The following is a 23,005-nucleotide window of genomic DNA, read 5'->3' as shown; positions in this document are numbered from 1 at the left end:
CTGTTCCACAACTACTTACTGAGTAGTCTTTCCTTTCACCACTGGTGTGCAGTATAGAATAGTGTAACAGGCTCCCATACATGATGCGTTCGATTATAGATTGTATTAGCCCACTGGTTCAGCATCGTGCCAACTCCACAGTAACTTCTGCAGTTTGCTTTATAGTGTCCTGATACCTGGGAAGGCAGGTCCCTTTCTTTTTCTTCTTCTTTTGTAATGTTTAGGCCATTCTTAAAATTTATATGGCCACTCTGTATAAATATTTATACAGAATATAAATATTATTTATATTTATATATTATATTTACATGGAATGGCCATGTAAATTTTCAAATTAGTTTGTTAAGTTTTCCAAAAGCCCTGTTGGACTTTGGATTAGACTTGCACTAAATCTATAGATATGAGTATTCCTATTTATGAAGCTAATGTATGTCTTCATTATTTAGTTATTTCCATAAAGGCTTTTAAAAAACTTTGTGCTAATGAAAACTTTTAAACATATTCAAAAGTAGACAGTAGTATGATGAGCCCCGTGTATCCATCTCTCAGCTTCAACAATTTCAATTCTTATCTTTACTTTATTCTATCCACTCTCTTCCTTTCCTCTATAATTTTGAAGGCAAACCTGAGGCATATCAGTTTATCCATAATTATTTCAATATGTATCCCTAAAAAAAGACTTAACCACAATATCATTATGATATAAAAAATTGATAATTTAAAAGGGTTTATTTACACATAAATGTACATATAATTATGAAACAAATGTATTGTGAAGCAAATATTACTCAAGGTAAGAAATAGGACATTGTCAGCACCCCAGAAGCCTCCTGTGTCCTTTCCAATTACATACGTTCCTGTTCCAACATCTGGTGGAACTGCTACCCTGATTTTTATGGTACTTACTTCCTTCCATGATTTTTACCATCTATATATGTATCCCTAAACAATACAATTTAGCTTGCCTATTTTGACTTTAAATGGAGTCATAACTGGAGGCAATCCTTTGTGTTTTCTTCTTTAATTCAATATTTTATTTATTTATAAGATTGATCCATATTCATGTAGGCAGCTAAATTTCATGTTCATTTTTCTTTATTGTCTTATTGTATGGCTGTACCATAATAGATTTATCCATTATAGTTTTTTTATAATCTGGGTTGATACCCGATGCGACCATTAAGAACATTGCTCTTTTATGCATTTGTGTGTGTGTAGCCTGGTGAACATGTGCATGAGTTTCCCTATGGCTGTGCCCCCACAACCAGGTGGCAGAATAGCGACCCCTGCCACCCAATCCATGGGAAAAATTGTCTTCCATTAAACTTGGGAACTGGGGGGCTGCATGGCAAGAGATGAGCGACTTCATCATCTGTGTTTACAGCCATTCCTCATGGCTCCCCACACTCCCCCTCTGAAAAATTATCTTCCATGAACCCGGTCTCTGGTGCAAAAAAGGGTTGGGGACCCCTGCTCTAGGGTATATACCTAGGAGTGAAATTATTGGCTCTGAAGTCTAAAGAGTTCACCTTGACCATGCAAGAGCAAATTGTTTCAAAGTTGATGTTATTCTTTTACATTCTCACCAGCAGTTTGAGTGTTCCATTATTTCGTATCTTCAGACTTTAAAACCTTTAGCAATTGGGCAAGAATGTAGTAGTGCTTCTTTAAGTTTAGCCTTGTATTGTCTTACATTTTAATATGAGAGTGAACAGGCCGGTCTGAAGGTAGTCAGTTATCTCGATTGTTCACCGTCAGTTATAGACTGAACGCCTTGTTCTGCTCTTTCCCCTCTTCTCACTACTGCACTTGTCTTAAAAAAAAAAAAAAAAAAAAGAAAAAGAAAAACCAAAAGAGAGAGTGAACAGTAAGCCTGACTTTTTTGACTAATACCTTGTGAACCTCAAGATTATACATATAAATTAGAGATTTCTTAAACTAAAATTCTCCAGTTGAAGTCTTCCACACTTTTGTTCAAATTCCATTTATATTATAACATAAAATCAGTTCTTTCAAGGTATAGAAAAAGGCACATTTAGATAAATTGAAGCAGATTAATTTAAGACATTATATACTATAACATCTTTTGTTTTTATGTTTATTTTCTAGTATGGTTAGGCATGAATCTAATTTGGCACATTCTCCTTATTTTGTTCCTAGTAACTCTTGTAGAAATAACATAGTAGCCACCAGGCATCTTTGTCACTCTATAATCATTATTACAGCTTAATTTTTTAAAAGATGAAAAATAAAAATGGAAGTTCTCGGTGGCTCACGCCTATAATCCTAGCACTCTGGGAGGCTGAGGTGGGCAGATTGTTTGAGCTCAGGAGTTGGAGACCAGCCTGAGTAAGAGCCAGACCCCATCTCTACTAAAAATAGAAAGAAATTATATGGACAGCTAAAAAAAAAAATATATATATATATATATATATACACATATATATATAGAAAAAATTAGCCAGGCATGGTGGCACATGCCTGTAGTCCCAGCTACTCGGGAGGCTCAGGCAGGAGGATCGCTCAAGCCCAGGAGTTTGAGGTTGCTGTGAGCTAGGCTGATGCCAGGGCACTCTAACCCAGGCAACAGAGTGAGACTCTGTCTAAAAAAAAAAGGAAAAAGGAAGTTCTAGTATTTTCCTGTAACTTCCCAGTAGATCATTTTGATCCTCCCTCAGGCGAGCATATCCCACATTGCAAACCGTCGATGACAGAAGTCAGAAGTTTAGAGCACCCAGCCCCAAATCTTTAATTTTATGGCTTAAGAAAATTATAATTTTTAGAGACTCCAACATCCTTCTTTTCACTCAACTAGCTTACTTTATAGCTTACTTTAATTAGGAGGAACATAATGGTGTATTTAAGCCTAATGAAACAGATATCAGCAATATATGTTGAGTAGGGTAAGCATATAGTTTATCACCAAATCACTAGACTTTTGAGGATGAAAGAGAGTAATAGTAATGTTAATCATTCACCACAGCAATAGGTATAAATCTGGACTGTCCAGGGCAAATCCATGATATATGGCCACCATCATGTTGCATGAGTGTAGTTAAAACTAATATCTTGCACCTTCATGTCATGGGGTAGAATAAAGTAATGTTCCATTTATTTTAGGTAGAGCAAAGTTTTAATTTCTCCTTTGTTGAAATGAGGAAAATAGTTTTTAAATGCCTCTCATAAATTTTCTCATTCTGTCTTGTTCCACCAAGGAGATCTTGGTCAGATGACAATCAGAAAAGATGGTTTAATCTATATAAGAACACCCTGCAAATTATAAAGTGTTATAGTGGGCCGGGCGCGGTGGCTCACGCCTGTAATCCTAGCACTCTGGGAGGCCGAGGCGGGTGGATCGCTCAAGGTCAGGAGTTTGAGACCAACCTGAGCAAGAACGAGACCCCATCTCTACTAAAAATAGAAAGAAATTATATGGACAACTAAAAATATATATATAGAAAAATTAGCCAGGCATAGTGGCACATGCCTGTAGTCCCAGCTACTCAGGAGGCTGAGGCAGGAGGATCGCTTGAGCCCAGGAGTTTGAGGTTGCTGTGAGCTAGGCTGACGCCACGGCACTCACTCTAGCCTGGGCAACAAAGTGAGACTTTGTCTCAAAAAAAAAAAATAAAGTGTTATAGTAACATAAGTTACATTTCATTATCAAGCCAGGAGGCAATGGAATAGGAAAGCTGAAGTTTATTTCTGCTTTTCTGACTTTGGTCTTAACTTTAAGGTTTCATTCTTTGAGTGGTCTTAGGTAATCCCCCAAGATGGATTCCCAAGTCCAAAGTGAAATACTTGATTAATATATGTTCCTTTCTACTAACATGAATGATAAAAAGTAAATTGTTTTAACAAATTGTTCTATTGTTAAATTCATTTTTTAAAAAACTCAGTTATCCACAAAGAATTAACAGATTCATAACTAGATTTTCATGTACTTAAATTTCTTATGTATTAATACTTTGCTTAAACAATTTATACATTTAGTACTATATGATAATTCTTAAGGGCTTTATTTTCATTGCAATGGTACCAATGGTATAACCTGCTTATTTAGGAAGAATAAATTATTTTTAAAAGTACAAGATGTAGGTGTAACAATTTTTATAATCATACTTTTGGCTATAAAACAATATCTATTTTAAGTTGGGATTACATTTTAGTCCCTGTCTCATTAAATTAACTAGTTATGCATGAAAGCCAGTATAGTGTAGTATAGTATTTCTAAATTTCAGCTATTCATGTACCATATTCACAATTTACCATAGCCCTATGTTACCTGTAATGTTATTCTGTATTTTTCTTTAAATGATTCTCCTTTTCACAAAAATTTAAGTGTGAAGAATAGTTCACTCTTACATATAAGAAAGAAATATTACTTCCCATAAATAAAAGATGTGCATATGCATACACTAAATTAAATACATAACTGTTAAAGGTTAATGTTATTAATATTTATATATACCTCCCAAAGTTATCTCAAGTACTTCTAGTGTGTTCTGCCACACTTTCCAAAATACTAGTGTTAGCACAGAGTGACTATACACAGACTGGATTCAAATCCTAATTCTTGTTAACTGTGACTTGGCACAATGAGTTTCTTAGATTCAGTTTTCTCATCTGTGAAGTCAAGTTGATGGTTTTACTCTCATAGCCTTCGTTATTGTACGGGCTAAACAATGCCAGTGAAGAGTGCCTGTCACATAGTAAGAGCGCAAAAATTGCTAGTCCTTATTATTGTTTTTATTATCTTAATCGTCAGATATCTTTGTTATCTGACAGTAGTCATCCTAAACAAAATACGTCACCCAAGAAAGACGGTTTAAAAAATGGTGATATAAATGTAGACTTTGATCAACTGAAAGTTGATGATAAAAGTTAGTATAAAAATATATTATCTTTCATAGTTGCCAGAAAACAGTCAAGGTTTAAAATATCTCCAGTTTTTATTCATTAAGTCAAAATAAATATTTTTAATTGACTACAATGGCATCATTCTGATTGTGAATGTTAAGTATGTTCTTATTTTTGCTTGACTTGTCTTTAAAGTCACCTGATATATCCGATAATGCTGAATAATAATACGGACTTTTATTCTTCTGCTTCATGTTTCCAATTTGAAAACTTTCTTTCTTGTGTCTAATTGTATCTCTGTAAATTGTGTACATTTTTTTAGTTTTCTCCTCTATGAAAAGAGATTATGGTCATTCCGAAAGATCACTAATTTTAATGATATAAAGAGCTGCAGCACTAGTTAGTCCTTTTAAAGAAGTTTTCTCTTATTCTGTATATAAAGATAATGTCTTTTTTCCAATAAATAACAATTGAAAAATCAGAATAGTAACAGTTTTAATAAACTGAGAATCAATATTAATTAAAGGAAACTAGGAAGCTGATCACTCAAACTGAAAAGAATTTCTTATTTCGGGACTGCTGAAATCCCTTCTCACAGAAGCTTTATGCTTGGTTCTCTTATTTTGCTTAATATTCATCTTTAGATTTGTATATAAAACAAGTAATTATCATAGTGATTCATCATGCTTTTTAGATAACTTTTCAGAGGGTTAAACATTGTAGGTAATTCATAGCTCATTGTTTTCAATTTATGAGACTGTAGAAATTACCAAGAAATAAGTGAAGACTGGTTTGATGCTAAAGAAAACCTGACAGGATTTGACTTCTCAGGAAGGAAAGAAAATCAAATAGAACAAGATAGATGGAATCTGAAGTTTACACTAGGTTGGTTTAACAATTTACTGAGGAATCCTAACCTATTTGTAAAATAATATTTACCTGCTTCTGGGTTGTGTTGGGTGCCTGAGCTGTTTTAATATTTTATTCCTGTTTGTGGCTTTTCTTTATACAAAACGAGAAATTGGCCAGTTGGAGGTCAACTTTTTAAAGAACAGAAAATTGCTAAAAGCTTAAACCCAAGATTTAGTTAGTAAGTAGATAAGCTGCATTCTTTTCCACTGAGCCCTAACTGGACACTTTCCAGGTGCGGTTACCTGGGGAACAAAACCAACTTCTCAGCTTTCCTCAGATAACCAGTACTAATCTATCAAATCGGTATTAGTGATGGAAACTATTTGCTTTCCCTCACTTTAATAATTTCATCTATTTCAGGAGTATTTTCATCTTTAGATAGTCCTTAAATGCTTATAATAGTTAGAATAATCACAGGCACTAGAGAAAATTCTATCATTTCTTGTGATAGTTATGCTACCTCTCTTTATTTTTATCTGTATGTTTCTGTGGGTTTTTTAATTTTCCATATTAGCGATGGTTTTATTTTTTTCTGCTTGTATAAATAATGGCTTATTAAGATTTTTAAATAAAATATGAAAATATAAGAAAATTAAAATTACCTGAAGTTTCTCCAACCTTCACTAACCACTATGAATATTTTAGTGAGCATTTCAATGCATTTCTTTATGCATATATTAATACATATACACAACTTAAAATATTATATCATCTGATTTAATTGTAACTTTTTTTCTTTCCTTGCATTATTTTCCACCATATCACTTGTCACAATACTGTGTGTTTTGCTTACTTGATATTTGATTGATTACTGGGTTCACTGCCTTCCCACCCTTACATACTAGCTCAGCAAGATCAGGGATTTTTGTTCACTGCCAAGTACAGTGTGCAGCCCATAGGGTATCCAGTAGATATTTTGTATCGAATTAGTGAAGAGTTAGGTGATGGGTGTAATGTATACCTTCTGACTCCTTTGCTGTACTATATCTCTTTACTTCTTTTTCACTGCAATATAAAAATGTAAAGCTAGGTAGTTTCACTGTTTTCTCTGTAGAATACATTTATAATCCAAAGAGATTAACAAATTAAATGAAGTAAGTTAATGAAGAAGGTTAGGTATTGATTACCTAAAGATGAAAGACTCTGTCTGAATTCTAGCACCAATACTTAACAGATTTGTGACCTAAACTCCTGTGACCTCAGTATCATCATCTGTAAAATGTAAATAATATTAATAATAGCTCCCTCATGGGGTGGTTGGGAGAATCATGTGAGGTGATGTGTATATAAAGTGCTTAGCATGTTGCCTGGAGCAGAGCATTCAATAAGTGCTAGGCTACTCTTGTTACTGTTATTACTTAATGAACACAATAAAATTTACAAATCTCCCATTAGTATTTAAAAATTATTAAAACATAAGTAAAAGTACTCATGGATTCATTCAACAATATTTGTGTACTCCTTCTGTGCCAGGTATAGGATTTGCTAGTAATTCAAGTCTCAATTTAGTGAATCTGTGATTTCAGACCATTATTGACTATGAGATGACAGTCTAAGAATTTTGAATTTTTTTGTCAAGCAAGAAAAAAAATTATCTATAATCCTAGTATTTGTGGTTTCCAAAATCATGCTTTCTAACTCAAGTAATTTGTCTGTTTTTTTCTTATGTGCTCTTAACATTATCACAAGCTGTATAATACCTGCTGTTGACATTTGTCTGATTGAAAGGTTTTCTTGGTACGTTATTTCCCGAACAAAGGAATGTATGTAAAGAAGTCTCTGAAACCACTAGCTCTAGCCAGCACTAACACTAAGGAGTTAAGATCCTGTGTACATCCAGTGTTCTCATAGCACTTCTCTGAACCAGGGACAAATGACAGACGTTTTTAGTTGTGATGTACAGTCAGCCCATGGGTTCTGTATTCAAGGATTCAACCAACTTTCTTGTCATTATTTCCTAAACAATGCAGCATAACAACTATTTACATAGAATTTACATTGTATTAGGTATTGTGAGTAATCTAGAGGTAATTTAAGGTGTATAGGAGGATGTGTGTGGATTATATGCAAATACTATGCCATTTTATATAAGGGATTTGAGCATCCTCAGATCTTGGTATCTGCAGGGAGTCCTAGAACCAGTCCCCCAGGGATACCAAAGGACAGCTGTAACTGATTACTCCGTTTAGATGTAATTTATTCATTTGAGCTATGAGAGACTTAATATCAACTAATCCATACCCATTTATTTTTCAAGATGATATGATTAACGCCCAGAAATCTTAACATTGTACTCCAGGCTTTTGGTCTTCAGTCTGGTCATGCTGATATTTGTTGATAACTTTTTGATAAGCTTTGTGATAGTAAAAAGAAACCATGAAATATTTAGCAAGTTTTCATTTTCTCTTAAACATCTCAATACAATGATGATCATTTCTGTGGTATATTCTGTTTTTCTACAAGCAGAAATGTATGCTGAATCCTTACGAAGACATAAAGGTTATTTGGTACATGTTGGTGGTCTCTGCCCTTCAGTATCTGAGGTATGCCAAGATTTCTTTTTGAACTTCATATTATTTCTCTTTTTTAAGGCTGATTGAAGGTCTCATTTCCAGAAATACCTAGTTTCTGAAATTTCAATTTATGATTCTTCTACTAACTACAGGTGTGTTTCCCAAATTCAGTCCGATGTGTATTACTGTGTGCCTGCTGCTCACTAGAGGTTCTGTGCCAGACATCAGCCACTGTGGGGATAGAGTCAAAGGCCATTCCCACAGGAGGGTCCCAGGCTAGTATAGGGGGCCATGCAGACAAATAGTTGCAGTCATTATAGACAAATAGCTGCAGTCATTAGTTCGTGCTGTTCTTAATCAGATCTTTCTTGGATTATACTTTGTAGCTTGTTACTAGTGGTATGTAGCAGATTGACTGACTTCCGTGTACTTTATCTTGTTACACACTGTTTCACAGGGAATGTAGAGAGCCTTAGTTAAGGAGAATGGGCTCCAGAAATAGATAACTTTGGCTCAATTCCCAGGTCTGTCAGCAACTTGATGAATAAATTTGGGCAATTTACTTGACCTTTTTGTACCTCAGCCTCCTCTTTGTCTATAAAGTGAGGTCGATAGTACTGTCATAGCATTGTTTGAAACTACTATGAGTTAAGTTTGTAAAGAACTAGGAGTAAAGCCTGGCACATAGTAGATGCTCAGAAAATTGTATTCTATTATTTCTGAGTTTAATTACTTTTTAGATGACACTTTTATACTTTAGGTAGATAGCTACATCATCTACATATAATCTCTTCCAATCTGTATGTTGCTACTTTCTATTTTGTGACATTGTCAGATCATTCAAATCACAGTGGTGATGGAAATACCTTTACTGTCTGCTGATAAAAAATGATGGCTGTTCATTTCAGATATGAAAATCTTTATCAATTAAGAGAGAATCCTGTTTGTAGTTGGGGTTGAAATTTGTTAAAAAATAGGTGTTTAATTTTATTTAATGGAGTCACCTAAGAGTATATGCTTTCTAAATTTTACTCATTAATGTGGTATTAATACAGTTCATTAAAGTAGTATTATAATCCTAGTAGTATTACCTGATGTGAAAGATTCTTTTAGCATCTTGTTGAATCCTTAAAACAAACTGTGGGGTTTTCTTTTCTTAAGTATTATACATACTGTGTGGAAATTTAGAAAATACAATTAAATGCAAAAATACAAGGAAGTTATGAAAAATTATCCATAGTCCCATCATTTGAAAACAACCACTTTTCAGATTTGGTATGTATCCTTCCACTGACACTCTCTAGGTCTGGTGCTTTTATAGGAATAGCTCTTGCCTGACTTTCTCAATTATATGGTTAAAGTTCTGATTCGATGTTTCAACTTTTTTTGGTTTTTTGGTCTAAATATTTCCCCACAACAAGGCCATAAAGATATTCTCTTAAATATTCTGGTAAATGTTTTAAATTTTTACTTTCACATTGCAAGCCTTTGAGTCATCTGGAGGTTATGTTTGAACATAGGAATTAATTTTAATTTTTTTAGTATAAATAGTCCCCAGATTGCTAATCTCTGCAACTTTATCATATATCAGCTTTGCAAATGTTTTACATTAAATTTTAATATAAAATTAATAGGAGATAATTTATGAGAAATGCTTAGTGTCTTTTATTTCTCATCTTTAATTTGGTTTTTATTTAGTTATCCTAAATAAACAGTCTTCCTGATTTCAAGCTAAGTATATCAACCTTTTGTTTTTGGTTTTTGTTTTTTTTTGACAGAGTTTCAGTCTGTTGCCCGGGCTAGAGTGCCATGGCGTCAGCCTAGCTCACAGCAACCTCAGACTCCTGGGCTCAAGCGATCCTCCTGCCTCAGCCTCCCGAGTAGCTGGGACTACAGGCATGTGCCACCATGCCTGGCTAATTTTTTTTATATATTTTTTTTTTAGCAGAGACGGGGTCTCGTTCAGGCTGGTCTCGAACTCCTGACCTTGAGCAATCCACCCGCCTTGGCCTCCCAGGGTGCTAGGATTACAGACGTGAGCTACCTCACCCGGGTTAGTATATCAACCTTTATAAGAGCATTTATTATTGTGAAAACTATATTTGAGCCAGTGATTACAAAATTAAGTTTGAGGTAATTTAAAGTCAATGAAAAACCTTTTGGTTTTCTGCTTTTCTATTTTAGATATGCATTTCTTGCTTTCCAAAAAAAAAAAACCACAAAAAACAGTGATATAAAGATGTCTGTGAAGGAAATGAATGCTGCCAAAAAGGTGGGGGCCTGTTGCTTTCCAGTCTTTTTTTTCTTCTTTATTCTTGAATAGTGCTACTCTATAAGTAACTAATCATTATACTTTCATCACTTTTTATAGCTAATGTTATCTCATAATTATTAAAACCATAAAAGTAGTCATTTTATTTTTTTATGCCCTCATCTGTACCTCACTGAGGTTTTAAACACGATGTGGAAAATGATGGAGGTTTGCTCTGCCTCCTGCTCATCCTATGACTCTGAGAGAGCTACCTCACTCTCTGAGCTTTTTGTCTTAAAATGAGGATAATAGTTCTTACCTCAAATATTTAGAAGTTTAAATGAGCTTAATATGGAAAAATTCTCAGTACAATGTACTGAGGATGTACTCAGTAAGTACAGCTATTATCGTTGCTGTTACATACCAGTAATTTGGCTTTTTCTTGGAGAGCTCATTTTTCCTGTGGTTTCAACTATCACTTTAAATATTACATTCCAATCTTTTCACTTATTTATTGAACAAAGAGTTATTTATTACATACCAACTGTGTACATTATTCTAGGAACTGGGAAAGCAACAGTGAACAAAATAGACAAAAATCTGTGCTTTTATATGAAGCTTAAATCTAGTGGGAGAGATAATGGCAATAAGTAAAATGTAATATTCTGGTGTGACAGAGCTAATATTTTATGTATTTTACCCTGACTTTTCATCTAGGATTTAAAGTCTGAGCCCTTCCTTTGTTGAATTTTTACAGGATTTACAGTGGTTTTGCACCATTTATAGTCTATTTGCATGGTTAATAATAACTAATTGATCATTTTAATTTTATCTTTCACAAGTGAAGGAGGCTGCACTTTATATTACTAGTTCCCCCACCCCCATAACCTGTGATACAATTCTGGGCATGTAGTTTGTGTTCATTACATACGATATTTAGTAAATAAAATATAGAATATTTATATTTACTCTTCAGACCAGCCTTTTATCAGGTGGGTTGATTAAAAGAATTAAGCTTTAATACCCTAACCCTAAAACATTCATTTTATTTAATGGGTTAACCCCTCTCCTTGGCATCTAGAATGGGTCTGATTATGTCCTGTCTTTGGGAGGGTTGAGAAAATAGTTACACCATTTGCTGTGTTCTGTGGTTCAGAGGAAGAATCCCAGTTGAGAAAGGCTGATTTAGACATAGTCTCATAGACTTTATCATTACTATAAAAAATTATGTGGGCATGTTTTCTTAATACATAGCCCTGAACACCACTGAAGTAAATTTACTTGGTATAAATAATCTTAAAGTAAAATTTTCAGAGCAGTTTATTTTATTTATAGTTTTAAAATTTATTTTAATTGAATAAGCTGGATTATCACTATGTATTGGTGTTAAGAAAACTTTTAAAATGCTTATTTAGGGTGTCAAGAATTGTAAACAAATTGAATCTGCTAAATTATTACCTGATGCACCTGTTAGATTCATACCTCCAAATACTCTGAACTTGCGTTCACCAAGATCATGAAGTGACTGGCTGAACTACATCCAGAAGTCAGCAGGTAAGAATTAAAATTATATTTTAATTGGTTTTAAGCTTTTTATGTAAAAGCATAGTTCCATTCAATAACTTAGCTATAGTCAGATTGTGTTACTTTGGGAAAGACAAATGCTCGCGTATGTTTTCACTTTGCCTAGTGACCATATTATAGAAGCTCTTCAGGAAGTAAGAATAAATCCTAAAGGGTTTCTGAATGGCTTATCTGTTAATACTATTGTGGAAATGACTTCATCCATTCTGAAAAACTCTTGTTTTTATTCCTAACTGGAAGCAGAGATCATACAACATATTCTTTTTTATTTAAATATTACTTTAAAATTTTAAGCTATTGGTTTCATTTTTCACATAAAATGAATATTAAATTAAAAATAATAAAATATAAAATTTAAAAACAAACATATTACTATTAATATAAAACCATTTACCCCAAAATTGCTTGGTTTAACATTCATCATCTCACAGTTTGCAGATTAAGATTCAAGGTTGGCTTAGGTGGGTAGTTTGCGTTCAGAGTCTTTCATGTTGCAGTAAAGAAGTTGGCCTGGACCGTAGTCACCCAGAGGCCACACTGAGCCTGGAGGGTCTCCTAAGACGGCTCATTCACATGGCTGTTGGCAAGAGGCCTCATGCCTTACTGCATGGGCCTCTCCACAGGACTCTTTGAATCCCTTTACATTGTGGCAGCTGGCTTCCCCTGAGCAAGAGAGCAAGGGGGAAGCTGCTCTGACCCACCCTCAGGAGTCACAATCCATCATTTTGCCACATTCTATTAGATGAAGGTCACTACATGCAACTCATACTCAAGGGGAGGCAAATTTAACCCCACCTCTTAAAGAAAGGCATATCAAAGAATTTGCTTATATATTTTAAAATGACCACCAGTGAACATATACAATACCTTTTTACAACATAGGTGAGAGTTCTGTTTCCAGTTATAGGTGTGTAGATGACTCAAGCCAACCGTCCACTGAGAACAACTAGAAAACCTGAATAAATATTTAAAAAAAAAAAAAAAACTGCTTGAAGGCACTGATGAGCTATCTAGATAATGATGAATTACTGGATAAGGGTACAAAGAGGAGTCTCAAAGTATGCCCAGTGTTTGGGGGGTACTTTCCCCCCAGTATTATTTGCAGAGGGGAAGCTAGGAGGGCATGGGCCATTTTCATAGCATTGCAGCCGGGGGCATGAGTGTTGAGCCTAAGAATACTGAGTTATAGAAATGCCCCCTGTATTTCTGGAGACAAGACTTGATTTCAGAAGTCAAATAAGGCTTTGCCTTAAAGAAAAAATAAATGTGTTAGTTCAAAAATTAAAAAAGGGAAAAAGGTGGGGGGTAAACTTTCACTTTAAGCAAGAGCTCTCTGCATGGCTCATGCTAGCTGCTTTAAGCTTGGGAACCACTGCTTTCTAATGTAAACGATTCCCAGAAGCATGATCCACCCTTGAGAGAGGCTGATAAAAAAAAAAAAAAAAAACAAAAAACTAAGATCTTAAAAAAGATGATCAAGTTATTGCTCAAATTCAACAGTGCTATATTAGAGCATAAGAGAAAATAGCTTCTAAACAGTCTGTGTTTTCTTGTGTAAAATGTTAAAGAAAATGTTAATAAAACTTATGCAGATTTCATAAGTTTTATTATGAAACTTATGAACTACAAGATGTTGTGCAAAAAACGGTTAGTCCGCCTGACTTGAAAAATTTAATGTTACATATATTGGCTTTTAATAATGCTAATTCAAAGTGTTAGCAGCTTTTACATCCGCCGCTCAATATTGGCAAACTTTTATTAATGCTCAAAGACCTCAATTAGAAATTAAGTTAAATGGCAAATCTTTTGTTAGACTTACAGACACTGGAGCTGATGTTACAATTATTTCTAAAAGTTTTTGGCCAAAAGCTTGGCCTTTACAACAAGTTCCTACTGTTCTTACCGGAATAGGAACGATGACTGACATATTTCAAAGTCGACAAATTTTAAATTGTTGAGGCCCTGATGGACAGACAGCCACTTTAAAACCTTACGTGGCTAACATCACTATTAATTTGTGGGGAGGAGATTTGTTACAGAAGTGGGGGAGCATACGTCAGTATACCTAATACATCTGCTAAACAGGTTATGCTAAGTATGAATTATAACCCTTGTTTTGGTTTGGGTAAAAGGAGGCAAGGGGCTAAGACTTTCGAGGCACCAAAGGCACATACTTTCGCGGCCACTGCTGCTGAAAAGCGCCATTCTGCTCTGGCTTTAAATTGGATATCACAAAAGCCTATGTGGACAGAGCAGTGGCCACTAAAACAAAAAAACAAAACCAAACAAAAATTGGGTGCTCTTCAAATATTAGTAAAAGAACAATTACAAGCAGGACATATAGAGGAGTCCACCAGTCCGTGAAATTCTCCTATATTTGTTATTAAAAAAGAAATCTGGCAAATGACAAATGTTAACTGATTTAAGAAAAGTCAATGCAATTATACAATCAATAATCAAGCCAAACATATTGTTTCTCATTGTCCCACTTGTCAATTAATTAATCAGCCTAAATTTTCTGCAGGAGTTAATCCTCGAGGTCTCTCACCAAATAAATTATGACAAATGGATGTTACACATATTCCTGAATTTGGCAAGTTAGGTGTTGTACATGTTACTGTAGATATTTATTCTGGTCTTATTATGGCTACTCCATCCTCTGGAGAAACTGTTAGACATATGTTCTCACACTTACACTCCTGTTTTATATACATGGGAGTCCCAGCCACCATTAAAACTGACAATGGCCCTGCTTACACTAGTCATTCCTTTACAGCTTTTTGTATTAAATGGGACATCAAACACATTACTGGCATTCCTTATAATCCTCAAGGACAAGGCATTATAGAACGTACACATCAAACTTTAAAAAAACATGTTATTAAAACAAAAAGGGGGAGGTACACAGTCTCCCAAAGATAGAATAAATCAAGCCTCATTTACCTAAAATTTTTTGAATATTCATAAGGAAAATAAATTAACAGCAATAGAAAAGCATTGGAATAGGAGTCCACAATCAGACTCTTTCCCTCACCAGCCTATCTGGTGGAAAGATGATGTAGAAAATAAATGGGAAAAAGGATGTGCAAAGGTGTGGAGGAGAGTTTTTCTTGTGTTTTGACAGATGACAGACCAACAGTTTGGATTCCAAACAGAAGAATCAAACCCAGAGTGGAAACTCGAGGGGAAAAAGCGGAAGACACGTCAGGCACAGACCATGACGTGGGGACAGCTGAAGAGAACATACAAAGAAGCAGATGGGATATTGAACCAGACATCTGTACCTAAAACATCTGTAAATCTTTTTCTTGCCGTGATCTGCCTGGTGAGCATGGTGGTAAGAGTGTCTGGCAACCAGACACATCACTATTGAGCATTCTAAAATTGCACCCATAGATATACCCCTTTGTAGGAAAGTAATAATTTCTGACCCTAAAACTTGGGTACAATGGGACAATTGTAGAGCTCACACGGGGCGCATTCTTGCTGGGTCCACATCTTATGGTGTTGTCCTAGACTGGAGTCCCTATGGACATCCTGCCTTCTCTCACAATTTTAAAAAGCTTCATTGGAATAAAACTGCCACCTCGATGTCTGTAAAAGACACTGACCTTAAAAGTCATATTACACGGTTCAATGATGGTATGAGCTCTTCAGCTCCTCATATTTTAGATGGCCCTATTCATGATCAGTTGTGGAAAATATCAGCTGCTTTGCACCCTTTGCAGGCCTGGATTAGCACACACACTTTGGATCCAAACAATAGCCGAGAATGGACTTTGAATTTAAATTCTACTCATTATATTCAAGTTTGTGTTAGACTGCCTTACTTATTTATGATTGGACATGCTGTTTATAACGAACCTTCTTTCCTTCTGACCTGTGACAACTGTTCTCATTATACCTGTATTAACAATTCTATAAAGTTCTTCCTTATAAAGAAACATTTTATATTCTCAAAGCCAGAACAGGCCGGGTGCGGTGGCTCACGCCTGTAATCCTAGCACTCTGGGAGGCCGAGACGGGTGGATCGCTGGAGGTCAGGAGTTCGAGACCAGCCTGAGCAAGAGCGAGACCCCGTCTCTACTAAAAAAAATAGAAAGAAATTATATGGACAACTAAAATATATATATACAAAAAATTAGCCGGGCATGGTGGCACATGCCTGTAGTCCCAGCTACTCGGGAGGCTGAGGCAGTAGGATCGCTTAAGCCCAGGAGTTTGAGGTTGCTGTGAGCTAGGCTGACGCCACGGCACTCACTCTAGCCCGGGCAACAGAGTGAGACTCTGTCTCAAAAAAAAAAAAAAAGCCAGAACAGGACTGTGGTTACCTGTTAAAATGAATAGAGTCTGGCAAGAAACACCAGCAATGTTCCTTTTGGACAAACTTCTTAACCACATTCTTAAATGTACAAAAAGATTTATTGGTCTCTTAATAGCAGCTATTTTGGGAATCATTGCTGTCACTGCTTCTGTGGCCACCGCAGGTGTGTCTCTGCATCAGACCATTCAGACCACTGAATTTGTTCAAAATTGGCACCACGATTTAAATCAATTATGGTCTACCCAAAATCAAATTGATTCTAAATTAGCTATTCAAGTGGCTGACTTACAACAAGCAGTCACCTTGTTGGGAGACCAGGTTATAAGTCTACAAAAGCAACTTAGACTTCATTGCGATTGGAATATCACTCAGTTTTGTGTTACACCTCATATATATAATCAAACTCGGTTTCCTTGGGAAAACATCTACTTAACCAAGCAAATCTGACTGAAGAGATTGGAAACTTACAACAAGAAATATTAAGTACCTTCAGTCACAAACTTAAATTGCTCTCTGAAGCTGACATTATTAATGACATCTCTTCTGGTTTAGAGTCAGCTGATCCACTTTATCATCTTAAGATCTATGGGAGTTCCACTGTTGTAACTTTTGGCATTATTTTAATCCTTTGCTTGTGTTTATTTATAGTCTGGAGAAAACTCCAAAGAAGACAAGAATCTGGAGACCAATGCCTCCCTGTGATGGCTGTCCGATTCCATCCACTTTCTTCAAAAAATAAAAAAGGGGAAGATGTTGAGCCTAAGAATACTGAGTTATAGAAATGCTGCCTGTATTTCTAGAGACAAGATTTGATTTCAGAAGTCAAATAAGGCTTTGCCTTAAAGAAAAGATAAATGTGTTAGTTGAAAAGCTGCCTCATCTCAGGAGGGCATCTCCCTGATCAGTAGAAGCTGCACTTCAAAGAGACAGCTGTAAACTGGGCCTTTGGTTCTCACCTGTTTTGAAAGACAAGGCATGCCTTTTCCTTAGAAGGAAAAGGTTGCAGGAGCAGACAGGTAGACCCCCAGAGATGAGAGCTGATCATATAGATACGCTAATGCCCAAGCTAGGCCCAGATGGAACCATGCAGTTCAAGTAATTAACACAAAGCACAGCCCATGTTGACTTCTGGGATCATCTCTGTCCCCAAGAACACAATCACCGGAGCAAAGATGTCCCTGTTTGTTGCTAAAGTAATAGCCTTATCATAAAACTTACAAGTTTGCCCCAAGACGATTTTATAACTCATTGTTCCCGTAGTTGGAGTTAGTTTAAGGATCTGTAGTAGCCTTTTAGGAGACTTTGACCCTAAAGCAAACTGCCTGTTAGTATGCAAATCCTGTTGCCCTTGGCAACGGGGGAGCCTGTAAGTACCCTATAAAATACCTGTGTGGAGTTTCAGTCAGGGATATATTTGATGTGGGTAAAAAATATATCCATCCGGATACATCCCTTTATTTATTTATTTTCATAAACCTTTACTTTATAAACTATATCTTTGGCTCCGTGTATTATTATTGCCATTACTTTATCTTTTATTTCTGTTTCCTACTATATTTTTCATCCTTTGCGATGACCCCTGCCTCAGAGACCTGTTCTGAAGAAAAAAACCTCTTTGCAGGGAGCCTAGCTAACTCCCTGCAAACTGGCATAGTCAACTTAGAGACCATGATCGAAATAAAGAGAAAAAAAAAAAACACCTCTTTGTGGGGAACGTAGCTAACTCCCCGCAGATGAAGTCTTGGTAAATTCTCAGCATGGGAGTTCGGACCCCAGTGGGCTGTACTTGAGGAGAACAAGTTTGAACCCTAGAAATACATGTTGCTCAGAAGGGCTGTAACTCAGCTTCAGAATTTAGTCCCTAAATCAGATTGAGATGATCTTGGGTTATGAGTTCTGCCAGGCACCTGGAAGAAATGAAAGTAAGACTTCTCTGGAAGAAAATAATATCATTTTAGGCCTCAAATTATTTATGCCAACAATTTAGTATTTGTTAGCTTATTTTATAAATAAGAACATACAGTCAAAATCATGGCCAGTGGGCACCGTGGCTCACACCTGTAATCCCAGCACTTCAGGAAGCTGAGGCAGAAGGATCACTTGAGGCCAGGAGTTTTGAGACCAGCATGGGCAACGTAGACAGACTCCATCTCTACAAAAAATGAGGAAGACATTTCAAAAGCTCAGGGAAAGCTAGGCCCCCTACACCAGTTAGCCCAGCTGTGGCTGCAAAGGACAAGTTCTTCAAGGAAATGCAAAGTGCCACTCTAGTGAACACATAAATGACAAAAAAGCAAAACAGCTTTATTGCTGATACAGAGAAAGTTTGTGTGCTCTGGATAGATCACCCCAGCTACAACACTCCCTTAAGCCAAAATCTAATTTAAAGCAGGCTCCTCCCTTCAATTCCATGAAGACTGAGAGAGGTGAGGAAGCTGAAGAAGAAAAGGATGAAGCTAGCAGTTGGTGCATGAGGCTTAAGTAAAGAAGCCATCTCCATAAATAGAAAATGACTAACATCCTAGGAGAATATGATTATTGGGATTTTGTTTTGACTAGAATTTCTGTCCCTCTCGGAGACCAAAATTTAGCCTGTTGCATATTTGGGAGCAATGTTTTTTAATAAATGTACTGCAAACCAGGTGTAATTCAACTCAATGAAAAAAAACCAACTGAAATCTCAAGCTATTTTGAAACAGGAAGGGGAAAATTTGCAAATAGAAGTTTTTCCCAACTGAAAAAGAGAGGGCAAAACAAATGAACCCTTTGGAAGGTATTAAAGAAGCTGTCACAATCCAAGTGCCAAGCAAGGTGATTGTCAGTCCTCAAATGCCGTTGGTCTCTGCCTCCAAAAAAAAACACAAATCATTTTATCTAAGTTATAATAGTCAAGCCTGTAAATAAATATTTTTAAATTTCTGAAGCTGTTCCTCCCTACTAAAAGATGCTCAAAATTAAAAAAATCAAAATATTTTTTAGCTGATTTTGTCAAAAAGGCAAATATTTCATAAGGTGTCACCATGCATGTTGGCCCTCAGTTTATCATGCTGTAACACACCATCTCTCAGGTTTTGCCGTGACAGTACCTAACAAGGCTTCCCGGCTCTCTTCAACACCTCCAAGCTCCCCTTTCTCCAAACACAAAAGGAAGAAGAAAACTACAAACCCCCATCTGCCCGCCCTACAGTTCCTGGGAGGAGACAGTCCTCAAATTGTTCCTGCTTAGACCCTGAAGCCTGGAGAAGGAGATGGGAACAGCTGTGCCAGCGGGCGAGGACGATGTCCAATAAGGGGGAGGAAATTTGGCTGAGGGGACAGAAGGGAGAAGGGACATGGAGAGGAGGGGTCAGTGGAGATAAAATGGTGAGGGGAGTGAGAAGAAAGGGCAACAAAACAGGGAGAAAGGAGTGAGGATCACACAAGACAGAAAAAGATAAAATGGAAGAGAAAAAGAAGGAAGGGTCAGGGTTAAAGGACTCAGAGACGGTGGCAAAGAGAACGCGGAAAAGGCTGTCACAGGGAGGAAGGGAGATTAAGGGGGTGCCACCTAAAGGGCTTCACCCCAGCAGGAAAATGGGCTGCACGGGGAAGGGGGAACTGGAAACCGAGCGGGTGGCAATAAGGGGCTGTGGGCGAAGGCGGGAGCCTGAGGGGGACGCCGGAGCGAGGGAGCGGCGGGGACGCCGGGGGCAGCGGCGGCTGCGGCTTGGGCCGGCCTCGCTCCCTCACCGTGGCTGAGCCGGCCCGATCCTCGGGCGCAGCCTCTGCCCCGGGTGCAGCAGTGGCCAGACCGGAGCCCGCCCCCAGGCCGAGCCAGCGCTGGGGCTCCGGGCTCGGCCCCAGCCTAGGCCTCTTTAATTCAGAAGCCGGAAGTGCCGCAGCCACAGCCCGCCCTGGAGCGGAAGCTCCGCCCTGCGAGGCCCCGCCCCAGCGCGAGAGCCGCGCCTGCGCGTTCCTGTTTCCGTTGCCGGGTCCTGGGGCGGGGTCTATGTCACTGAGCAGCCAGCAGAGGGCAGGCTTCTAATAGTTCAGAGCCCCGCAGTGTCTGAGCGTGTCCAAGGGGGTTGTTGGGGACCTGTCACCTGGGCGCTGCTTGGTGAAGCCTGGGGGACTCCAGGGGACTGCCACAGTGGGTACGGGGAGCAGCCCTGCTCCGATGGTCAAGAAGCTGAGGAGCCTGGTCTAAGACCAGGAGGGAACACTGGGTACCGACTCCCAGCCCCGGCATCCCATCCTCCATCCCCCTCGCCTCTGAGAAACTGGAACCCTCATACATGGCTGACGAGAGTGAAAAATGATGCAGCTATTGTTGAAACACTCTGGTGGTTCCTCAAAAGGTTAAGCATAAAATTACCATATGACCCAGCAAGTCCACTTACAGGTGTGTAACCAAAAGAATTCAGAACAGAGACTCAAACCTATACTTGCACACTAATGTTGATAGCAACCGTATTCACGCTAACCAAAAGGCAGAAACAACCCAAATGTCCATCAACAGATAAATGGATAAAGAAAATGTGGCGAGTACACACACAGGAATATTACTCAGCCATGGAAAGGAATGGAGTTATGACACCTGCTACAGCATGGGTGAATCTTGGAAACATTATGATAAACAAAATAAGCCAGGCACAAAAGGACAAATACCATGTGATTCCACTTCTGTGAAATATCTAGAATAAGGCAGATTCACAGAGACAAAGTATGTTAGAGGTTACCCAGGGCTGAGGGCGGGGATTATGGGAGTTATCGCCTAATGGTTACAGAGCTTCCGGTTGGTATAATGAGAAAATTGGAAATATATAATGGTGATGGTTGCACAACATTGTGAATGTACTTAACGCCACTGAACTACACTTACAAATGGTTACAGTGGCAAATTGTGTGTATCACAGGAAAAATAGGTTTAAAGTAAAATACTTTTTAAGATACACAAAAGCTGAAAGAATCAATTAGCAACAGACTCTTAAACTGCAAGAAATGTTAGACGTACTTTAGGCAGGAGAAAAATGATACCAGATGAGATTATGTTTAGAGATCTGGCCATGGTAACCAAATGGGTAGTATGTGACTTTTTTTCTTTTTAAAACGTCTTTAAAAGATAATTGACTGTTTAAACAAAAATAACAATAATGAAATTGGGGCGTATAACACATGTGTAAGTAACACATATGACAATAGCACAGAGACCCAAGGGGAAGCGACGGAAGGACGGAGCATGCTGTACGGCTCCTACGCTGCGCAGAAAGTGGTGTCGTATCACTAGAAGGTAGAAACCAACGGTATTGTGACGTATCCTACGCTGCACAGGACAGCTTCCCACACAAAGAACTATCCAACCCAAAATGTCAGCTTGAGAAACCATGCCCTAAAGCTAAATAACTAAAACAGTAAAACAAAAAGTTATAGCTAATGGGCCACAAAGGCAATGAGAATGAAAACAATACTCAATGCAAAAGAAGTCATAAAAGAAAACAGAGCAAAGGGCTGATGAGATGAAGGGAACACATACAGGAGGGTTTGGTGAATGGAACATGGTGGAAATGACACGGTGCCAGCTCCAGGCCCAGGACTCATAAAACCAGCAGCTTCCACTGTCTGTCTCTCGGAACATTTGCTCTGGAGGAAGCCGTCACTCACATCGCCACCTGGGCTCCACCTCTTGTCAGACCAGTGGTGGCATTAGATTCTCATAGAATCTCGAACCCGACTGTAAACTGCGCGTGGGAGGGACCTAGGTTGTGGCTCCTTATGAGAATCTAATGCCGGATGGTCTGAGGTGGAGCGGAGGCTGTGATGATAGCGCTGGGCAGCAGCTGCAAATGCAGATTACCGTTAGCACAGAGGTTTGACTGAACAATGAATGTGATGCGCTTTTTTTTTTTTTTTTTGAGACAGAGTGTCGCTTTGTTGCCCTGGCTAGAGTGAGTGCCGTGGCATCAGCCTAGCTCACAGCAACCTCAAACTGCTGGGCTTAAGTGATCCTACTGCCTCAGCCTCCTGAGTAGCTGGGACTACAGGCATGCACCACCATGCCCGGCTAATATTTTTCTATATATACTTTTAGTTGGCCAGATAATTTATTTCTGTTTTTTTTTTAGTAGAGACGGGGTCTCGCTCTTGTTCAGGCTGGCCTCGAACTCCTGTCCTCGAGTGATCCACCCGCCTCGGCCTCCCAGAGTGCTAGGATTGCAGGCGTGAGCCACCGCGCCCGGCCTGATGCACTTGAATCATCCCAAAACCTTTCCCCCCTCCCCTGGTCTGTGGAAAAATTTTCTTCTGTGAAACCGATCCCTGGTGCCAAAAAGGTTGGGGACCGCTGGGATATAAGACAAACATACAAAAATAAATTCTATTTGAATATACTAGCAATGAATGATTGGAAATTGAAATTACGAATGATACCATTTACAATAGCATTTAAAAAGAAATATTTACAGTTAAATCTGACAAAACTACAGAAGACCTGTACTATAAAAACTGTAAACATTGCAGAGTAAAAATAAAGGAGACCTCAGCACAGGGAAAGATACATCTTCGCAGCTCAGAAAAACACTCAGA

The 23,005-nt window shown here is 37.8% G+C and overlaps 1 pseudogene; it reads left to right on the top strand.

The window, feature by feature from the left end:
* Positions 1-15,746, top strand: part of LOC138381412 (RNA-binding protein 44-like) — a 172,765-nt pseudogene extending 157,019 nt beyond the window's left edge.
* The last annotated feature ends 7,259 nt before the right edge of the window (positions 15,747-23,005 follow it).

The sequence above is a fragment of the Eulemur rufifrons genome, chromosome 3 (genome assembly GCF_041146395.1).
Source record: "Eulemur rufifrons isolate Redbay chromosome 3, OSU_ERuf_1, whole genome shotgun sequence".
Taxonomy (NCBI): domain Eukaryota; kingdom Metazoa; phylum Chordata; class Mammalia; order Primates; family Lemuridae; genus Eulemur; species Eulemur rufifrons.
Note: the sequence above shows the minus strand (reverse complement) of the source record. Positions and strands in the feature narration are given on the sequence as shown.